The sequence below is a fragment of the Stigmatopora argus genome, chromosome 15, assembly GCF_051989625.1.
Source record: "Stigmatopora argus isolate UIUO_Sarg chromosome 15, RoL_Sarg_1.0, whole genome shotgun sequence".
In the NCBI taxonomy this organism is placed as follows: domain Eukaryota; kingdom Metazoa; phylum Chordata; class Actinopteri; order Syngnathiformes; family Syngnathidae; genus Stigmatopora; species Stigmatopora argus.
In genome coordinates, this window is record NC_135401.1 from 2,562,040 (window position 1) to 2,583,273 (window position 21,234).

General features: G+C 33.3%; 1 long non-coding RNA gene across 1 annotated transcript in view; it reads left to right on the forward strand.

Annotated features, from left to right (window-relative positions):
- LOC144089669 (uncharacterized) overlaps positions 1 to 21,234 on the forward strand; it is a 56,938-nt gene that overhangs the window by 32,389 nt on the left and 3,315 nt on the right. The window contains exon 5 of the long non-coding RNA XR_013305131.1: positions 11,454 to 11,585. This is a non-coding gene — a long non-coding RNA (uncharacterized LOC144089669). The remainder of the gene's footprint in view (positions 1 to 11,453; positions 11,586 to 21,234) is intronic.

A 21,234-nucleotide genomic window follows, 5' to 3' on the forward strand; every position in this document is an offset into this window, starting at 1 on the left:
TCCTCTTCTGGGAGGATCACAAGGCATTCCCACGCAAGCTGGGATACATGGTCACTCCTCCGTGCCCAGAACACATCAACGGGACGCATCGTAATCATATGCCCGAGCCACCTCATCTGGCAGAAGCCTCTGGGGATTGAACCTGCACATGTCCTCGTCCCAGTGGGACATGCCCAGAACACATCAACCGGACGTATCGTAACCATATGCCCAAGCCGCCTCATCTGGCGGAAGTCTTGAACCTGGAAACTGCACTGTCAGGCAGACTTGCTAAGCCCTTTTTCACCATTTGTCACTTTTCCAAATGCTTATAGACATTAATTTGAGCCGTCTCACACTTTTTTTGCATGGGAAAAAATCACCCAAAACTCAAATTGTCAGCTATATTGACAATATAGTGATTTTCATCAAAGTTTGATCAACAATAAGCCCAAAAGTCATTCAAAATCAAATTTTTCACATGCCTAACATAGCGAAAAGTTGAAGTCCGCGGATCCCGAACAACTTCCAGTTCACAGAATGTCAAAATAAAATGAGTTTTAATTAATTAACAGATTTCAATATGTAATTTTCACATCGACATTACGTTGAAAAATTCGGCTTCACATATTATAGCACCAAATCATAATCACAATATTTTTTTCTCCTAATATTACAATGTATGACTTACATTTTCTCATCAAATGACTTTAATCTCGTAATATTACAATTTTTCTCCAAAATATTCCCACGTACGATTTCTTTTTTGGCAGACAATCTCCCGCAGCACGCTGAAAAAAATGTATATCACAACCGTTTTAAAAATATTTACATATGACTAAATACCCAAAAGGCGCTTTTCCTCAGCGCGATCTGCGATATCTAACGGGATTAGGGGGAGGGGTCAATTAGGTGCCAGAAAAATTAAACTTGATCGCCTGAAACCGCACGATTGCATTTTTTTTTTTGTCTTTGCCTACTTTGGCTCCCTGTCCGAGTGCGTAAGCAGCAAACGAAATAATGCAGCGTTCAAGGAGCGGATAAATAAACGGACAGAATTCCAAAGAAAGCTGTGTGAAGCGCGAAGGTCAGAGTCGGGAAACTGCAGCTCCACTAAATTCACCCTCTTGCTGTGATTGGATAGGAAGATATTTTTGCAATAATAATCAGCGGTTACAATTTTCCCCATTTTTTTAAGCGTTTTATCGGTGTGGAGAAGAATGATTGACAGAAAAAGTAACATACGAGAGGCCCCCAGAACATTTAACACCTTAAACCGCAAAGTTGCCGGTGGCCGTTATGATTTCTCCAAATCGTTTTCCGCGTTTAAATGATGTAACCCGTTTCGAAACAAAAATAACAGTGTGTATATCCCAAGGAAGTGCTAAATATAAATTAAACAAATGGAAAATGTAAGGTTTACAGAAGAGTAAATCTACAATGATGTCTTCTGCTTGCGATGAAAAAAATCTCGGTAGGCTAACGGGTGTCAAAGTAGCGGCTCGGGGGCCAGTTCCGGACCGTCACGTCATTTTGAGTGGCCCGCCAAAGTGAGACACTTCATGTGTCATGCTAAAATGATTGTAGATATTTATATTTATTTATATAGAGTGATTTGTTCTCCCTTTTTTTAATTAAAAAAATATTTTACATTAAAAAAAAAACGGTGAAAAAGGATATGTAGCGTATTTTCTCGCATATAAGCCTTATTTGTAATAAAAAAAATTATGACCAGATCAAGTACGGCTTATAAGCGCACAAGACTTGCTACACTCTTTTTCTCCAGTAGATGTCAGCAAAGTAACATTTACTATTTGTTGGTTATTTTCAGTTTTGCAGTAAGAAAACAACCATTACTGGATGAATTAATAACTTATGATATTGACCCTAATAATGTGCTTTTGATTCATACAGTATCTCAAAAATTCTACACATTTTCTCAAGATTTGCCCTTCAAAGTAAGACATTTGTACTCCCTATTAAACCCATAAATATGGAAGGGAAAAATGTGAATCAGGGGGCAGCTTATACGCGGAAAATTGTAAAATTCAACAATTTTAAGGGTGTCTTAAATGCAAGTAAATACGCTAAGTACATTTAAAAAAAAAAAATCTAAAGTATTTTGGCTTTCAAGAGGCTGAAAAAGAGCTTTTGTATACATTTGAATGTCAATAAATAATCCATTGACTATTAAAAAAATCTGTCAAATCATTCGTCAATTAATTTTGACAGCCCTGAATGAAACCGTAACAAAACTAATTACAAACAAGTGTGTAGATCACAACAATGGAATTTCAATCACGCATCAACCCTCAAAAAATCCATTTAAATGCAGATGTTAATGTTTACAGCCGCTTTCGCCAAACCACATCACGAGTATAAAATCCAAGTTCTGAACCGTTTGTCATCATTCACTCAAAGAGTAGCATAAATCCAATCCAGAATAAAATTTATTTTCACAGGGGGAGCCAACATTGAACATTTGATTAACCCCAAAAGATTGGAAATATGGTGGCTTGTTTTTTTTGTCTTTTGAGTGACAGCTCATTTGCGCATCAACGGCTTGTTGATTTTCTCTGTCCAAACACGCGTTTATTGTGAAATACAGAACTTTTTTGCTCATGGAAGGATGTTTGTGGCAAGAAAAGTATGGAGGCCCCCCCCCCCCCCGATATCATAGGACAATCTAGGTGGTCCGTTTTCCACTGCGTAATCGTACTGATGTCATCGCGGGAAACCAACAAAACCACTTGGATTTGGTAAACTGTACTAATGAGAAGAAAAATCATTGGAAAAAAGAGGAAGTCATGCATGGACTTCACAGTAAAATAAAATCATTTTAGGGTTTAAAAAATAATAATTGGGGATTCCAAAATTTGTAGTTTTTTTTTTGTATTGGAATAAACATTTTTTTTAATTTTTTTTTTCTCAAATTTTATAATGATTTGTTTTTGATTTTTTTAAAAATGGTATATACAGTATTCCCTTGATTAACGCGACTTCACTGATTGCAAATTCCCTTTTTTCTGCTTTTTTTTTAAGTAGTTATAATAGGGGTGACCCTACTTTGCGATTTTTCAATATTCGCGGCCATGTTTGGTGTACATTAATTTAATTTAAATGTTATTCCTTGAGAGCCATAACCCAAATTTAAAATAAAAAATAAGTTTGTTTGTCATTTCAACACTTTTATAGTAAAATAAGTATTGAAATTATTTTATCAACATTGTTACGCTGTTGCTAATCAATGATTATACACCACAGGTGTCAAAGTGGCGTCCCAGGGGCCAAATCTGGCCCGCCGCATCATTTTGTGCGGCCCGTGAAAGTAAATCATGAGTGCCGACATTCTGTTTTAGGATCAAATTAAAATGAAGAGTATAGATGTATATTACATTTCCTGATTTTCCCCCTTTTAAATCAATAATTGTAATTTTTTTAATCATTTTTTTCTGTTTTTAGTTCAAAAATCATTTTGTAAAATCTAAAAATATATTAAAAAAGCTAAAATAAACATTGTTTTAGATCTATAAAAAAATGAATATTCAGGTCTTTTAATCCAGTTGTTATAATCCATTTATAAAAAAAAAATCTAAATATTATATCTAAAATGGTCCGGCCCACATGAAATCGAGTTGACGTTAAAGCGGCCCGCGAACCAACCCGAGTCTGACACCCTTGTTATACGCGCAAGGGAATCCAATAAAAAGAAAAATTACGACTAAAGCAGCGCTAGAGTTAGCGTCGGCGCTATTTTAATTGCATGCGGCAACGCGAGGATCCCATTGGTCGATAGAGCGGCGCTCGCGGTCTTCGCAAACAAAGCGATGGGCCAACGCCAAGCTCTTATTGGTGTGTTCGGGACTCCGCTTTTATATTTTAGCTTACAGGTTAGCGGAGTGCGGTACGCACCCATCCAAATAGCCACGTTTGGCTTGCGAGCCATAGCTTCCCGACCCCCGCCTCAATCCAACGACGCTTTGATGATTCTTTCGACTATCTGGGAAAAGCATCAACGATAGGAGAGACATGAGGAAAAAAAAAAGTTCCACGTGGAATTTGCCACCCACGCAAAAGAAGCCCCGACCGACATGGCTTGTTATGTTGAAAGGTCCGACTCGCTCGTAGTCTGGGAGAAGAATTACTCACCCCGTTTTCAGGACGTGGCGTAACTCATCTGTTGTGTCTGAATGCGCATGTACAGACACTCTTATCATTTTTATGCTAGCACTTCATTATTATTACGTTATTCGGAAAATGGAAAAACGCAGTCACCGAATACGTTGGTGTGTTTCAGTGAGCATGTTTTATAGTGTAACATTAGAAAAGGCCATGGAAATGACTAAGACAGGATGAAGTCATATATTATTATTTAATTATTTTACGTCTCATTATCAATATCATGTTTTGTGATAAAATTCTAATGAAAATGATAGACAAATAGACAATAACGTTTTTTAAAAACTTGTTTTCCTTAATAATAAACAGTTATTTCATTTTTAAAAAATCTAACATTTCTATTTCCCGTTATGTTTTAATCCCCCCAAAAATCTGTAAATAAACTAAATAAATAAAACGCTATTTTCTACTTTAATTTTTTTAATCGGAGTTGAGTTTATACTGAAAGGATACTTTAATATGTCAGAATATTCCATTGAATTGAACAACTAATTCATTAGCAATGCATTTTTACCCTCGACACAGTGTCTTAGTGGATTATATGTCCGCCCCACAGTTCTGAGATCAAGGGTTCAATCCCCTATGTCTTCTGACCTTCTGGGGACTTTGCGTGGTCTCTCCCTGCCTGCGTGGGTTTTCTCTGGGTACTCCAATTTCCCCACATATCCCTAAAACTGTCACGTTTAAACACACTAAATGAGGTAAGAATGCTTGAGTCATTGTGCCCTGTGATTGGCTGACCACCAATTCAAGGAGTACCCTTCCTACCACCCGTAAATTGGCTTGGATAGGCTCCAGCACCCCCGCAGCCCTTTGTGGATTTTTTTTAAACAATATACCCAGGTTTTAGCACGCTTGCAGTGAGTGAGTCATGCGTTTTAAAATGAATGAATTGTAAGTTTTTTCTGTCCTTTCAAGGACATTCCCAGACATTTGAGAGGAGGTCCGGTGGGGGGTCAAAGTTTTCAATGATGACGTTCTCTGTCAGGCCCTCCCTGGGGGGGAGAGGAAACTTGAGTGGGTTTTCTTGGATGCTAGGAAGGAGTGACTCAGCGCATTGTGGAACCCTAGTAAGCGTTTTTCCTCCTGGGGGAGGAAATTGCTGACTCTTCAAGCCCACACACCGCATCAGTCCAGCAAATATCTGCTTGGAAGTCAATGCCAATGCTCTCCAATTCATGAGATTAGATTAGATTAGATAACTTTATTCGATTATTATACGTTTGGAAACAATCCCTTCTGGATTGAAGTGGTCAGAACTTTGCGATGAGCCAAATCGTTTCTTGGTGATTGACAGTTTGACAAAAATGTTATATTTTTTGTCAAGTGTAGGAGTTTTCTAAAATAAGACTCACCATACAATATACGCAAAAGAAGCTTAAATTCAGTTGCGTTTCGCCGATTTCACTGTAGGAGTAAACTGTGCCTATAATTCAATGTTTCCGATCCAAAAAATGTCAGTTTTTTGTTTCACATAATTGAAAAATGTTTTAAAAAATGAGCTTTTCCTCATTTTAGCAGTCGATGAGCATATTTTTTTCTGCAGTTTGTTTCAGTGGTGTAAATCGAAATATATATATCACGGCTGTTAAGTAGTCTTACCTTTTTTAATCGTGATTAATCATGCTGGGTCCATTGAGAATTTCAGATTTTTGTTTTAAATGCAAAAATGATTATATATTACAATAATCTTTTACTTCTGAGTTTTTAACTGAACTTACTGGTGTCAAAGCGGTGGCTCCAGGTCCAAATTTGGCCCTTCCCATCACTTTGTGTGGCCCGCCAAAGCAAAAAAGTCAACTTTTTTGTTCCCCTTTCCTTAGAATTTCTCTTAAAATTCAATAACCATTTTTTTAATTCAATGTAAATACAACATGACTTGCCACAAAAATAACTTTGACACTCCTAAACCAAAAAAAAGTCTGATGTTTGACTTTGTTAAAAGTCTTCGGCGCAAAGACAAAAGGATGATGTCATCATATTCCATGGCCTGCCTATAATGTTCACCCACTGTTTCATGTTTATGTGGGCGTCGCCCCATCAACCCTAACAAACAAAGCATCTGAGACCACCCTCATCTCACAATAAATACGCCGTTCCAGATGACGCCCTAAAAAGGTCAAAAATTCTGCAAACTGCGCCGTTGCGGCCTCGGTCGGGCAAACATTCGTTGGCTCCCGACCAAGCATCCCCACAGCTGCCTTCTTCCTGGGATATTTCCCATTTAAAGGGGCAGCGCCACCGAAAAGCTACCTCAAAATCTCAGGGTAGGCGGGGCCAAATTACGGCCCGCTGCCCGTTTTTTATTGGCCCTTAGCAAACTCCGGTTTCCTCCCACATCCCAAAAACATGCTAGGCTAATAAGATGCTAAATTGTCCCTAGTTACAAGTCACCTTCACATTTTTTTTGTCTGCAGGACTGCGAAAAAACTGTAAAATACAAAGAAACAGGTGTACTATTTTTATAGATTGTTAAATTATTCCAGGAACAGCATCGGTTGCAATTGACACACTCCCTCTATAATTGAAAGTAGGTTTCACCCGCTTGTTTTATTTTTATTTTTATTTTTTTTCCTAATTCAGTTAAAGAGTGAACAGTATGCATTTGTGCGATGCAGGTTAGTGGTGTCGCCTGCCGAGGTTTGCGTTGAAAAAACGAATCGTGACATATTTAGAGAAGAAAAAATGTAATCTGACGCATATTGAGTTGATAATCGATTGATGAAAGTTATTTCAATTGACTTCCACCCGGAAAATTCCAGAATTCCGTTTGATTAACGTACTTGTATGAATAGTGTATTGAATTGAAAGCTTTTATTGTCATTAAACAAGTATAATGAGATTTAAAGCTTCACCACAAACTGTGCAAATAACAACAAAGAAACGGACGTCAATAAATCATGAATAGATAATCAATAATGAATAAATAAAAAATAAATAAATAATGAATAAATAAATAAATAATGAATAAATACATAATAAATAAATCAATAAATAATAAATGCATAAATACATAATAAATAATAAATAAATAAATACATAATAAATAAATAATAACAATAAATAACAGTAGTTAACAACATGTAGACCACTGCACAAATAATAACAAACAAATAAAAAAAGAATCGATAAATAATAACAACAAACAAATAAATCATCAATAAATAATAACAATAAATACAAAATAAATAATCAATAAATAAGTAGTCATATTTAGTAGTCAAAAACACAAGTAGGCGAGTGCACAAATAACAACAACAAATAAAACAAAACAAAAAACACTTTACTTAAAGCGCTTTACAATGTTTATATTTGATCAAAAGAGGCCAAACATTTCATGTGGGGATCATATATAATTTAATAAGTATTAATTGTTTAAATTAGCACTCCAGAACACCAGTCGCGTGGATTCTCGATTTTTTTCCGATTGTGAGGCTGACTTTGTTCCTGCTAAAATTTCAGTGACTATTTATTATTTGGAAAAGATTTAAAAAAATAATCCCAATAATAATTTGTGCATGCCATGGTAGAATTTTGGATTATACCTCGATTCTCTCGCCAATGCATACTTTTATCATCTTTTTAAACATCGCCTGGTCCGCACACGTTCAAGTGTTTACATATCGTAATTGATTCCACGCAAGATTGGATTGGACTTGCCAAACGGATCCTTGCAAAATTCTACGAAGAAGGTGAGGACAATTAGATTGACAATTTCCCGACGTGGAAAATGGCGCTCCAAAATCCAGGCCCGGGGTCAGCGGAAGGTCAGATGTATGGTAAATGCTTACGTTACGAGAGTACACGTATTGTGGAGGAATGGGCAGGCAATCAGCGGGGAATCGCGTGGTTGATTTCAAACCAACTCCGGCCCGATTGCTTTGACAGCACATTTTTGTTTGCTCAAGTGTGAACGCTTTCAGATGCCGTCATTCTCTTGGCCTTTTCCTCTCGAGCGCCGTTAAACGAACAGTTTAAGTGCAGTTAATATCGCTCACGAGTGGGAAATATCGCCAGGGCTGAAAAAATATAAAAGAACGCGCGTTATCAAGGCGGCACAAAACGAAGGGAAATTGGCCAATCGGGCGGATTCATCACGCTAATGATTGCAATTCAATGCGAATTGTTGACGTACATGCAAAGACTGAAGGTTTTTAAAAATGGATTTGTTTACATTTGTAAGTTTTAACTTGTTATTTGGATTCATTTGTATTGAATTGGACGTCTCTTGCCGTCAATGGTGGTGAAATATGATGAGTTTCTATTGCAGTTAATGGGTTAAAATAACAAGTAATGATAAGATACAAATTTAATTTATTTCAATTTAATTTTAATTTGATGATACACATCTAGTAATATGAATTCATTTCAAAATACTAACAATGTAAAAGTTGTGTATTTGTATTTACGCTATTGAAACAAATCTTGCAGAAAAAAAATGTCCAGTGACAGCAAAAAAAGGCAAGAAATATTAAATCTAAAATAGCTTACATTAGGTAACCAACTTTATTCGCTATATAAGTTTATTTATTTTTTCCAACCTTATTTTGGTACTAATTTGTAAAAATGGGATTTGTGATTGTTTGTTTTTGCTTCGTTGGATTCATCCAATTATAAAAATATTATAATGTAGTACTCTTTAAGTTGAGGTAAAAAAAAAGACATTTAAATATACTTTTTCCCCCTTTTAATACATTTCCTCGTTATCGGATCGCTTCTCGTTATCGGCACATTCTCAAAATTTGTGCAAAATTATCATATGCAAATCCCACATAAACACAGAAATGGAAAAAGCATCTTTTGAATGGGATAGCGTCGTAAATTAATATATAAAGTAGATTACAAACGTTGGCATCCCCTTTTTTTGGAACGGGAAAAAAAATCACACCGCTTGTAATTTTTTTTGTTTTTTTTTTCCCTTCCTCGAAGGTCAATTGGAGTTTTTTGGCTCTCGTTCTGACACATTTAAAGGAGAGTCTTGCTCTCTTGTGGATCTTGGCTCAAGACTGGATGGAAACCTACTACATTGTCTGCATTCAGTATTTGAAAACGTTCCCATTGGCTAGCCCGCTTCACCTTAAATGTTCAAAAGGACATTCTTTCTCTGGTTTTGATTGGAATAAATCGGATTTAATGTGTTTTTTTCAAGGCAAGTAAAATCTTCTCCAATCCGACTCGCTTTGCTTGACGCCATAGCCCGTCGTAAAATGTATATTGATGTTTGGATAAAGTGTTAGGACTGGCCTTGGAGGGATTATTATTTTATCACAAATTCACCCGAGGCGCTAAAGGTGTTTTTAAAAACCCGTTCTTGCGTTATATCGCGTTATTACGTTGCATAATTCTCATATCGATTCAAAATCCGACCTTTGTTTTCTGTGCAGATAAACAATCAGGGGCTACAGTTGCACTCCCGTCCACTAGTCGGCAGCGGCGTGTCTTGCAATCTACCGAAATAAACCAGTGTGCTGAAAGTTGAGCATGTTCACCAGTTCAAGTCACGTATTAAATTTGACGAAACACTAAATTTATTCAATAAGTAGACACTAATGGCCAAATAAAAACAAATATTCGACCTTACTAAAGTTATTTTTGTCTTTTGGCCCTCTGTTGGTTCGTATTTCCTTTCCATCTCCGGGGATGTAATAACTCAGCTACATAAAATAAGAGATTTGTAGTTCATTCATTTTCTATTGCTTTAATATTGACATTGCATTAAATCGGTATAAAATGGTGCGCAAAAATGGACCATAAATCTAGATTATATGATCGTAATGGATCATAAATTCATTCACAAAACGATGCTGTGCCGTTTTACTCTGTTAAAACAAAGCTTGACAGTCAATCAAACTACTGTAAATTTTTAAAATATTTGTACGTGCCAGCGCAGAGATATGAATCTAGCGCTACATGAATTATTATGTTAAATGAATAACACTGTATTACTTTACACTAAAAGCTCATATGTTAACCCAAACACTTAAGTGCATTTCCTCCATTTATTGTATCATTATGTTAAGCATTTTAACGAGAAACTGATAAGCACATTATGTTAAGCATTTTAACGAGAAACTGATAAGCACATTATCTTAAACATTTTAACGACAAACTGATAAGCACATTATGTTAAGCATTTTAACGACAAACTGATAAGCACATTATGTTAAGCATTTTAACGACAAACTGATAAGCACATTATGTTAAGCATTTTAACGACAAACTGATAAGCACATTATGTTAAGCATTTTAACGACAAACTGATAAGCACATTATGTTAAGCATTTTAACGACAAACTGATAAGCACATTATGTTAAGCATTTTAACGAGAAACTGATAAGCACATTATGTTAAGCATTTTAACGACAAACTGATAAGCACATTATGTTAAGCATTTTGACGAGAAACTGATAAGCACATTATGTTAAGCATTTTAACGACAAACTGATAAGCACATTATGTTAAGCATTTTGACGAGAAACTGATAAGCACATTATGTTAAGCATTTTAACGAGAAACTTAGATTTATGCCACAATTCTATAAGAGTAATGTAGAATGTTCGTAGTAATTATTCGTCAAATGTGATTGGACAGTGACTAGCCAATCAGAATTTGCCGCGCATCCCGACTCCTGATTAGTTGGGAATAGTTCGATGGTTGGAAAGTTGTCGCAAGCGCAGAAAACAATTTCTAATAATCCTTTTCAGTCCGTCCGATGAGGGTTTCCCCAAAACAGACTTTCCACAATGAAATGTTTCCCAGAAAACCTTGTTCCTGTCCCGAATTATTTCTTAAAGCTAAACAGACCGGGCTGCTGTGGAAGGGACGACTTTTTCCAAAAGGGACAAGTGGAGATAAAACAGGGAACTCCAACCGAGCCAATGAAATCCTCTCGCCGCAAAGTGATGGCAGATGCAAACTTGATTGTTAACAAAGAAACCAGCAAAAACAATGTGGCGTGAAGATAATGACTTTCGAGGGAAATGTAGCATCGTTGATGGATTGGGATGGAAAAGTCTTTCTTAAAAATGACACCAGCAGCAACTTTTAACAAATATATAAAGATATAAGTGCTTCTTTGGAAATTCATTAAGGCGGTGATATGATAAATTCAAATAAAATTAACTGAGCCTGCAGACACACCACTTATAGAAAATGCAGTGTGCTCCATTCCCAAATTTTAAATTAAACATTGATTCAAATTAAAAATTAAACCTTGGCGGCGGGGACACCCTGAATCGGTCACCAGCCAATCACAGGGCACAAGAAGACACTAATTCCCATTTTTTTTACCTAGGTCTACAATGTCTTCTGTGTCTGTACTTCCTACTGCAACCAAGGAAATTTCATGTTTTTTGGGACATGGGAGGAAACCGGAGTACCCAGAGAAAACCCACGCCATCCCAGAAGAACCTGCAAACTCCACACAGTAAGTACCCACCTGTGATCGAACCCTCGACTCCAAAACAGTGAGCCCAATGCGGCAACCACTCCAACACTATGCCAAATTTCTATTATTTTGATAGATTTTATTCGTCTTTATTTTCCATTTATTGACTCTGATCACCGTTAAATATTGTCATATGGCTCGGCATGATACACGTCAACCCGATTGGACACATCCTTTTTATTCGTTTCAGCAAATGGTTTTAATTTTGAGGCATTTGCTCGTTACTACACAATCGTTAATGACCGGCCCCGAAATGTCCCGTCCAACAATCCATTGGACACGCGTACGCTCATCAGTGTAAAGCTCCTCGCCGGTTCGCAAAGATGGAGACGATCCAACGTGTCAAAGCAGAGGGGTGCTCCACTGGCGGCCAATCGGCATTGAGCTGGGAGTTGGTACGTCCCGCGGCCGCTTTGGTCAACGGAATGTCTTGGATTTAGGAACGCCGACGCGTTGACGCTGATGCATTATTTATGTCATGTTGCGGTTTCAAGTAGGTTTACACAAAGGGCAATTGACAGAGAGTTGTTTATGGTTGTTTTAGCAAAATGCTAATGCTAGATTTGGACGTGTTTGAAAATTTTCTGTGGCCAGATTGACGTTCAAACCTTCAAAAATGGCTTTAGGAGCTAATTGCTAGGAAACTGGGAAGGTTGGCAGGATCATTCAGAATAAACAAAGTGGAAATTTTATGAGGGTTATAGATTTGTAGCAAATATTTATTCTGTTACTTTAGGCTTTTTGGAAAGATTTTAAAGAAAGAATTTAATTACACTTTTGCGTTAAAAATTTAAAAAAATATATTTAATTTATAAAAATATTCTTTTTTGAACACATCATAATGTTTTTTTTATTTTTTTTAATCAAAAAGCAGGTTTAAAAATCTAAAATAATACTAAATAAATACCAAACAGAGTATTTCCCATTTTCCACTTTTATTTTTAAAGGATTTATTAAATTTTATTCACTTGTCTTTTTTTAAATGAAAATGATTAAGAGATTAAAAAAAATGTTTCTAAGAATAATCCGTTAAAATATACATTCTTTGAAAATCTAAAAAAATATTTTGGGTTGTTTTCTTTCCTTTTTTAAATCCAAAAACAATATTTGGAACCAATATTAATGTCTCAAAATGATCCACTAACAGAAAAGTTGCCAATTCATTCATCAATTAATTGTGGGAACCTATTTGGGAGACATAAAATTGGCCCTACGACGTGGTCCGCGACAAAAAAATGGTTTTGACACCACCGATTTAAAGTGACTGATGGTCAATGCCACAATGGTACAGTCCGTCTTTGACCATTTTTTTTAACCCGAAGATGCTCCCGCTCGGGGCCACACGGAACAGGAAAAGCGTTATGGTATAGAAATGGCCCTTTTGATTGCGTGTAATTTGTTGGAATTATTGAGCAAAGCCAATGAAAGTCATTCAAGCGTCCACGGTACCGCTGCGTCCCGGAAGCCACCACGGCGAAACGTTCCGGACTTGATTGCTTTTACTCGGTAGAAAGCGGGAGGTGGACCGGCAAGCCATGACAGACAGGAATAGAAATCAATGGAGGAAATGTAATTGTTGCCACGTGTTGCTATGTTTCAAAGTAAAAGCTCTCCAGATGTGTTCCAGGGGCCAAAACGTGTCTCACTCAACGTCGTTCTCGAGCGCAATTATTGTCGCTACGGCGTATCGCTCTCTCATCTCCAATTTGTCAGTCTGTCGTCGCCGCTGTAGTGACAGTCTCCCTTGTTGATATCAGATGACGGAACCACGGCAGAGTGTTTTTTTTACTTTTCTCTTAGTATGCTAGTGTTTTGACCCATTTTGTCCCTCCTGTCTGATGGCTCGTATGAAGTAGCTGTATAAAGAAGGATGGTACGATACCTGCAAGTAATGCCAAGAATTAGAGAGCTTTTTAAGAAAAAAAAGCCTTACTATAAATGGTCGTTTTTTAAAGAAAAAAGCATTACTGTACTATGTCGTTTTTTTTTTTCAAGAAAAAAACCCTTACTATACTATGTCGTTTTTTTTTTCTCGGAAAAAAAGCCTTACTATACTATGTCGTTTTTTTAAGAAAAAAAGCCTTATTGTACTATGTCGTTTTTTAAGAAAAAAGGCCTTACTATGCTATGTCGTTTTTTAAAGAAAAAAAAGCCTTACTATACTATGTCGGTTTTTAGGAAAAAAAGCCTTACTATACTATGTCGGTTTTTTTTAAAGAAAAAAACCCTTACTATACTATGTCGTTTTTTTTAAACAAAAAAAGCCTTACTATATACTGTCGTTTTTTAGGAAAAAAAAGCCTTACTATATACTATGTCGTTTTTAGGAAAAAAAGCCTTACTATACTATGTCATTTTTTAAAGAAAAAAAGCCTTACTATACTATATCGTTTTTTAGGGGGTGAAAGCCTTACTATACTTGGTCGTTTTTTAGGAATGAAAGCCTTACTATACTATGTCGTTTTTTTTAAGAAAAAAGCCTTACTATACTATGTCGTTTTTTTAAGAAAAAAGCCTTACTATACTATGTCGTTTTTTTAAGAAAAAAAGCCTTACTATGCTATGTCGTTTTTTAAGAAAAAAAGCCTTACTATACTATGTCGTTTTTTTTAAAGAAAAAAGCCTTACTATACTATGTCGTTTTTTTTAAAGAAAAAAGCCTTACTATACTATGTCGTTTTTTTAAGAAAAAAAGCCTTACTATGCTATGTCGTTTTTTAAGAAAAAAAGCCTTACTATACTATGTCGTTTTTTTAAAGAAAAAACCCTTACTATACTATGTCGTTTTTTTTAAAGAAAAAAGCCTTACTATACTATGTCGTTTTTTAGGAAAAAAAGCCTTACTATACTATGTCGTTTTTTTAAAGAAAAAAACCCTTACTATACTATGTCGTTTTTTAGGGGGGGAAAAGCCTTACTATATACTATGTCGTTTTTTTAGGAAAAAAAAGCCTTACTATATACTATGTCGTTTTTAGGGAAAAAAGCCTTACTATACTATGTCATTTTTTAAAGAAAAAAAGCCTTACTATACTATGTCGTTTTTTAAAGAATAAAAGCCTTACTATACTATATCGTTTTTTAGGGGGTGAAAGCCTTACTATACTTGGTCGTTTTTTAGGAATGAAAGCCTTACTATACTATGTCGGGTTTTTTTAAGAAAAAAGCCTTACTATACTATGTCGTTTTTTTTAAGAAAAAAGCCTTACTATACTATGTCGTTTTTTTTAAAGAAAAAAGCCTTACTATACTATGTCATTTTTTAAGAAAAAAAGCCTTACTATGCTGTCGTTTTTTAAGAAAAAAAGCCTTACTATACTATGTCGTTTTTTTTAAAGAAAAAAGCCTTACTATACTATGTCGTTTTTTAGGAAAAAAAGCCTTACTATACTATGTCGTTTTTTTAAAGAAAAAGACCCTTACTATACTATGTCGTTTTTTAGGGGGGGAAAAAGCCTTACTATATACTATGTCGTTTTTTAGGGGGGGAAAAGCCTTACTATGTACTATGTCGTTTTTAGGAAAAAAAGCCTTACTATACTATGTCATTTTTTAAAGAAAAAAAGCCTACCTATACTATGTTGTTTTTTTTAAAGAAAAAAAGCCTTACTATACTATGTCGTTTTTTTAAAGAAAAAAAGCCTTACTATACTATGTCGTTTTTTTTTTAAGAAAAAAGCCTTACTATACTATGTCGTTTTTTAGGAAAAAAAGCCTTACTATACTATGTCGTTTTTTTAAAGAAAAAAGCCTTACTATACTATGTCGTTTTTTTTAAGAAAAAAGCCTTACTATACTATGTCGTTTTTTTAAGAAAAAAGCCTTACTCTACTATGTCGTTTTTTTAAAGAAAAAAAAGCCTTACTATACTATGTCGTTTTTTAAGAAAAAAAGCCTTACTATACTATGTTGTTTTTTTTAAAGAAAAAAGCCTTACTATACTATGTCGTTTTTTAGGAAAAAAAGCCTTACTATACTATGTCGTTTTTTTAAAGAAAAAAACCCTTACTATACTATGTCGTTTTTTAGGGGGGAAAAAGCCTTACTATATACTATGTCGTTTTTTTAGGAAAAAAAAGCCTTACTATATACTATGTCGTTTTTAGGAGAAAAAAAGCCTTCCTATACTATGTCATTTTTTAAAGAAAAAAAGCCTTACTATACTATGTCGTTTTTTAAAGAATAAAAGCCTTACTATACTATGTCGTTTTTTTAAGAAAAAAGCCTTACTATACTATGTCGTTTTTTTAAGAAAAAAAGCCTTACTATACTATGTCGTTTTTTAAGAAAAAAAGCCTTACTATACTATGTCGTTTTTTTTTAAGAAAAAAGCCTTACTATACTATGTCGTTTTTTAAAGAATAAAAGCCTTACTATACTATATCGTTTTTTAGGGGGGCAAAGTCTTACTATACTTGGTCGTTTTTTAGGAATGAAAGCCTTACTATACTATGTCGTTTTTTTTTAAAGAAAAAAGCCTTACTATACTATGTCGTTTTTTTTAAGAAAAAAGCCTTACTATACTATGTCGTTTTTTTTAAGAAAAAAGCCTTACTATACTATGTCGTTTTTTTAAGAAAAAAGCCTTACTATACTATGTCGTTTTTTTAAGAAAAAAAGCCTTACTATACTATGTCGTTTTTTAAGAAAAAAAGCCTTACTATACTATGTCGTTTTTTTTTAAAGAAAAAAGCCTTACTATACTATGTCGTTTTTTTTAAGAAAAAAGCCTTACTATACTATGTCGTTTTTTTTAAGAAAAAAGCCTTACTATACTATGTCGTTTTTTTTAAGAAAAAAGCCTTACTATACTATGTCGTTTTTTTTAAGAAAAAAGCCTTACTATACTATGTCGTTTTTTTAAGAAAAAAGCCTTACTATACTATGTCGTTTTTTAGGAAAAAAAGCCTTACTATACTATGTCGTTTTTTTAAAGAAAAAAACCCTTACTATACTATGTCGTTTTTTAGGGGGGGAAAAGCCTTACTATATACTATGTCGTTTTTAGGAAAAAAAGCCTTACTATACTATGTCATTTTTTAAAGAAAAAAAGCCTACCTATACTATGTTGTTTTTTTTAAAGAAAAAAAGCCTTACTATACTATGTCGTTTTTTTAAAGAAAAAAAGCCTTACTATACTATGTCGTTTTTTTTTTAAGAAAAAAGCCTTACTATACTATGTCGTTTTTTAGGAAAAAAAGCCTTACTATACTATGTCGTTTTTTTTAAGAAAAAAGCCTTACTATACTATGTCGTTTTTTTAAGAAAAAAGCCTTACTCTACTATGTCGTTTTTTTAAAGAAAAAAAAGCCTTACTATACTATGTCGTTTTTTAAGAAAAAAAGCCTTACTATACTATGTTGTTTTTTTTAAAGAAAAAAGCCTTACTATACTATGTCGTTTTTTAGGAAAAAAAGCCTTACTATACTATGTCGTTTTTTTAAAGAAAAAAACCCTTACTATACTATGTCGTTTTTTAGGGGGGAAAAAGCCTTACTATATACTATGTCGTTTTTTAGGAAAAAAAAGCCTTACTATATACTATGTCGTTTTTAGGAGAAAAAAAGCCTTACTATACTATGTCATTTTTTAAAGAAAAAAAGCCTTACTATACTGTGTCGTTTTTTAAAGAATAAAAGCCTTACTATACTATGTCGTTTTTTTTAAAGAAAAAAGCCTTACTATACTATGTCGTTTTTTTTAAGAAAAAAGCCTTACTATACTATGTCGTTTTTTTAAGAAAAAAGCCTTACTATACTATGTCGTTTTTTTAAGAAAAAAAGCCTTACTATACTATGTCGTTTTTTAAGAAAAAAAGCCTTACTATACTATGTCGTTTTTTTTTTAAGAAAAAAGCCTTACTATACTATGTCGTTTTTTAAAGAATAAAAGCCTTACTATACTATATCGTTTTTTAGGGGGGCAAAGTCTTACTATACTTGGTCGTTTTTTAGGAATGAAAGCCTTACTATACTATGTCGTTTTTTAAGAAAAAAAGCCTTACTATACTATGTCGTTTTTTTTAAAGAAAAATGCCTTACTATACTATGTCGTTTTTTAGGAAAAAAAGCCTTACTATACTATGTCGTTTTTTTAAAGAAAAAAACCCTTACTATACTATGTCGTTTTTTAGGGGGGGAAAAGCCTTACTATATACTATGTCGTTTTTTAGGAAAAAAAAGCCTTACTATACTATGTCATTTTTTAAAGAATAAAAGCCTTACTATACTTGGTCGTTTTTTAGGAATGAAAGCCTTACTATACTATGTCGTTTTTTTTAAAGAAAAAAGGCCTCACTATACTATGTCGTTTTTTAAGAAAAAAGCCTTACTATACTATGTCGTTTTTTAGGAAAAAAAGCCTTACTATACTATGTCGTTTTTTTAAAGAAAAAAACCCTTGCTATACTATGTCGTTTTTTAGGGGGGGGAAAAGCCTTACTATATACTATGTCGTTTTTTAGGGGAAAAAAGCCTTACTATACTATGTCATTTTTTAAAGAAAAAAAGCCTACCTATACTATGTTGTTTTTTTTAAAGAAAAAAAGCCTTACTATACTATGTCGTTTTTTTTTAAGAAAAAAGCCTTACTATACTATGTCGTTTTTTTAAAGAAAAAAAGCCTTACTATACTATGTCGGGTTTTTTTTAAGAAAAAAGCCTTACTATACTATGTCGTTTTTTAGGAAAAAAAGCCTTACTATACTATGTCGTTTTTTTAAAGAAAAAAGCCTTACTATACTATGTCGTTTTTTTTAAGAAAAAAGCCTTACTATACTATGTCGTTTTTTTAAGAAAAAAGCCTTACTATACTATGTCGTTTTTTTAAGAAAAAAAGCCTTACTATACTATGTCGTTTTTTAAGAAAAAAAGCCTTACTATACTATGTCGTTTTTTTAAAAGAAAAAAGCCTTACTATACTATGTCGTTTTTTAGGAAAAAAAGCCTTACTATACTATGTCGTTTTTTTAAAGAAAAAAAACCTTACTATACTATGTCGTTTTTTAGGGGGGGAAAAAGCCTTACTATATACTATGTCGTTTTTTAGGAAAAAAAGCCTTACTATATACTATGTCGTTTTTAGGAGAAAAAAAGCCTTACTATACTATGTCATTTTTTAAAGAAAAAAAAGCCTTACTATACTATGTCGTTTTTTAAAGAATAAAAGCCTTACTATACTATGTCGTTTTTTTTTTTAAGAAAAAAGCCTTACTATACTATGTCGTTTTTTTTAAGAAAAAAGCCTTACTATACTATGTCGTTTTTTTAAGAAAAAAGCCTTACTATACTATGTCGTTTTTTTAAGAAAAAAAGCCTTACTATACTATGTCGTTTTTTAAGAAAAAAAGCCTTACTATACTATGTCATTTTTTTTAAAGAAAAAAGCCTTACTATACTATGTCGTTTTGTAGGACAAAAAGCCTTACTATACTATGTCGTTTTTTTAAAGAAAAAAACCCTTACTATACTATGTCGTTTTTTAGGGGGAAAAAAGCCTTACTATATACTATGTCGTTTTTTAGGAAAAAAAAGCCTTACTATATACTATGTCGTTTTTAGGGAAAAAAAGCCTTACTATACTATGTCATTTTTTAAAGAAAAAAAGCCTTACTATACTATGTCGTTTTTTAAAGAATAAAAGCCTTACTATACTATATCGTTTTTTAGGGGGGCAAAGTCTTACTATACTTGGTCGTTTTTTAGGAATGAAAGCCTTACTATACTATGTCGTTTTTTTTTTAAAGAAAAAAGCCTTACTATACTATGTCGTTTTTTTTTTAAGAAAAAAGCCTTACTATACTATGTCGTTTTTTTTAAGAAAAAAGCCTTACTATACTATGTCGTTTTTTTAAGAAAAAAGCCTTACTATACTATGTCGTTTTTTTAAGAAAAAAAGCCTTACTATACTATGTCGTTTTTTTTTAAAGAAAAAAGCCTTACTTACTATGTCATTTTTTAGGAAAAAAAGCCTTACTATACTATGTCGTTTTTTTAAAGAAAAAAAACCTTACTATACTATGTCGTTTTTTAGGGGGGGAAAAGCCTTACTATATACTATGTCGTTTTTTAGGAAAAAAAAGCCTTACTATACTATGTCATTTTTTAAAGAATAAAAGCCTTACTATACTTGGTCGTTTTTTAGGAATAAAAGCCTTACTATACTATGTCGTTTTTTTTAAAGAAAAAAGGCCTTACAATACTATGTCGTTTTTTTAAGAAAAAAGCCTTACTATACTATGTCGTTTTTTAGGAAAAAAAGCCTTACTATACTATGTCGTTTTTTTAAAGAAAAAAACCCTTGCTATACTATGTCGTTTTTTAGGGGGGGGAAAAAGCCTTACTATATACTATGTCGTTTTTTAGGGGAAAAAAGCCTTACTATACTATGTCATTTTTTAAAGAAAAATAGCCTACCTATACTATGTTGTTTTTTTTAAAGAAAAAAAGCCTTACTATACTATGTCGTTTTTTTTTAAGAAAAAAGCCTTACTATACTATGTCGTTTTTTTTAAGAAAAAAAGCCTTACTATACTATGTCGGTTTTTTTAAGAAAAAAGCCTTACTATACTATGTCGTTTTTTAGGAAAAAAAGCCTTACTATACTATGTCGTTTTTTTAAAGAAAAAAGCCTTACTATACTATGTCGTTTTTTTAAGAAAAAAGCCTTACTATACTATGTCGTTTTTTTAAGAAAAAAGCCTTACTATACTATGTCGTTTTTTAAAGAAAAAAAGCCTTACTATACTATGTCGTTTTTTAAGAAAAAAAGCCTTACTATACTGTCGTTTTTTTAAAAGAAAAAAGCCTTACTATACTATGTCGTTTTTTAGGAAAAAAAGCCTTACTATACTATGTCGTTTTTTTAAAGAAAAAAACCCTTACTATACTATGTCGTTTTTTAGGGGGGGAAAAAGCCTTACTATATACTATGTCGTTTTTTAGGAAAAAAAGCCTTACTATATACTATGTCGTTTTTAGGAGAAAAAAAGCCTTACTATACTATGTCATTTTTTAAAGAAAAAAAGCCTTACTATACTATGTCGTTTTTTAAAGAATAAAAGCCTTACTATACTATGTCGTTTTTTTTTTTAAGAAAAAAGCCTTACTATACTATGTCGTTTTTTTTAAGAAAAAAGCCTTACTATACTATGTCGTTTTTTTAAGAAAAAAGCCTTACTATACTATGTCGTTTTTTTAAGAAAAAAAGCCTTACTATACTATGTCGTTTTTTAAGAAAAAAAGCCTTACTATACTATGTCGTTTTTTTTAAAAGAAAAAAGCCTTACTATACTATGTCGTTTTGTAGGACAAAAAGCCTTACTATACTATGTCGTTTTTTTAAAGAAAAAAACCCTTACTATACTATGTCGTTTTTTAGGGGGAAAAAAGCCTTACTATATACTATGTCGTTTTTTAGGAAAAAAAAGCCTTACTATATACTATGTCGTTTTTAGGGAAAAAAAGCCTTACTATACTATGTCATTTTTTAAAGAAAAAAAGCCTTACTATACTATGTCGTTTTTTAAAGAATAAAAGCCTTACTATACTATATCGTTTTTTAGGGGGGCAAAGTCTTACTATACTTGGTCGTTTTTTAGGAATGAAAGCCTTACTATACAATGTCGTTT